Here is a 1,546-nt window from a genome sequence, read left to right as displayed (position 1 = left end):
AAAATCTATGTAAGATCCCCTTAAATCTGTTGCTGAACTCTAAGTTATGCATGTAGAGGGAGAAACTTCAAAGGTAGGGAAGGTTCAAATAGACTGGGACATTTGGTGAGGACAGAAAGTAAGGGTGTGCTCAAAATAATAATAGGAGTAGACGCAGGAATCACACTTTGCTCTCATTTATTATGATCCTCAAATGTCAAAATCCAGGGCACTTCGAGGATCACAAGAACTAAGGACACTAAAGGCTCATAATTCACGGAAAGCAGGGATCCATGAGTTCATGCTGATGTCAAATAGATAATAAATCAATTAATAAACAAGAGAGAAAAGAGTGCTTTCTTACAGTGTAAGCTGGATGTCAACTGATCGATGCAGAAGGAGTGAGGTTGGAAAAAAATCATTTTGCAAACACCATAGTATATTTCAAGAGATTCTAAATCTAGAATTAAGTTTCATGAGACCTAAGAAGGCTGAGCGCTGAAGAATTGATGCTTTTGAACTGTGGTGTTGGAGAAGACTCTTGAGAGTCCCTTGGACTGCAAGGAGATCCATCCAGTCCATTCTGAAGATCAACCCTGGGATTTCTTTGGAAGGAATGATGCTGAAGCTGAAACCAGTACTTTGGCCACCTCATGCGAAGAGTTGTCTCATTGGAAAAGACTCTGATGCTGGGAGGAATTGGGGGCAGGAGGAGAAGGGGACAACAGAGGATGAGATGGCTGGATGGCATCACTGACTCGATGGATGTGATTCTGAGTGAACTCCAGGAGTTGGTGATGGACAGGGAGGCCTGGCATGCTGCAATTCATGGGGTCGCAAAGAGTCGGACACGACTGAGCAACTGAACTGAACTGAACTGAAAGTATTTGCCAGGTTACAAAATGACTCTCCACAGATTGCTAGTTAGTTACAAGAGAAGAAATAATAATCACAAGGTGGAGATGCTACGCAATGTGACCAGGCCCACAACATGAACCGCGCTGATGCAGGACCACCAGGCAGTCTGTGCCCCCTGGGACAGCAGGAGGAACACGTGACCTCGGAAAGTCAGCAGGAGATGCCTGACCTGAACCTAAGCTTGAGAAAAACATAGGCAAATTGTAATCGAAAACCTTTCTGCAAAAATACCTAGACCATATCCTTCAAAAGGGCTTCCCTGGTGGCTGAGATGGTAAAGCGTCTGCCTGGAATGCAAGAGATCCAGGTTCAATCCCTGGATTGGGAAGAGCCCCTGGAGAAGAGAATGGCAACCCACTCCAGTATTCTTGCCTGGAAAATCCCATGGATGGAGGAGCCTGGTAGGCCACAGTTCATGGGGCCGCAAAGAGCTGGACACAACTGAGCGACATCATACTCATACTATTCTTTAAAAAACATCGATATCACAACAGACAAGAAGAGACTGAGGAATTTTACTATATCAGAAGACACCAACGAGACGATTACATGCAGTACTATACTCTGGACTGGAGGGATAGAAACGCTCTAAGTGACCTTACTGGGATAGCTGACATAAACCGTAGATTTGATTATATAAATGGAATGT

General features: G+C 44.4%; 1 non-coding gene across 1 annotated transcript; it reads left to right on the top strand.

Annotated features, from left to right (window-relative positions):
* Nucleotides 1-1,153: 1,153 nt before the first annotated feature.
* TRNAS-GGA (transfer RNA serine (anticodon GGA)) lies at nucleotides 1,154-1,225 on the top strand. Its single transcript has one exon. It is a non-coding gene; the product is annotated as a tRNA-Ser (tRNA).
* Nucleotides 1,226-1,546: the final 321 nt, after the last annotated feature.

This window comes from Ovis aries, chromosome 21 (genome assembly GCF_016772045.2).
Source record: "Ovis aries strain OAR_USU_Benz2616 breed Rambouillet chromosome 21, ARS-UI_Ramb_v3.0, whole genome shotgun sequence".
Classification (NCBI taxonomy): domain Eukaryota; kingdom Metazoa; phylum Chordata; class Mammalia; order Artiodactyla; family Bovidae; genus Ovis; species Ovis aries.
Note: the sequence above shows the minus strand (reverse complement) of the source record. Positions and strands in the feature narration are given on the sequence as shown.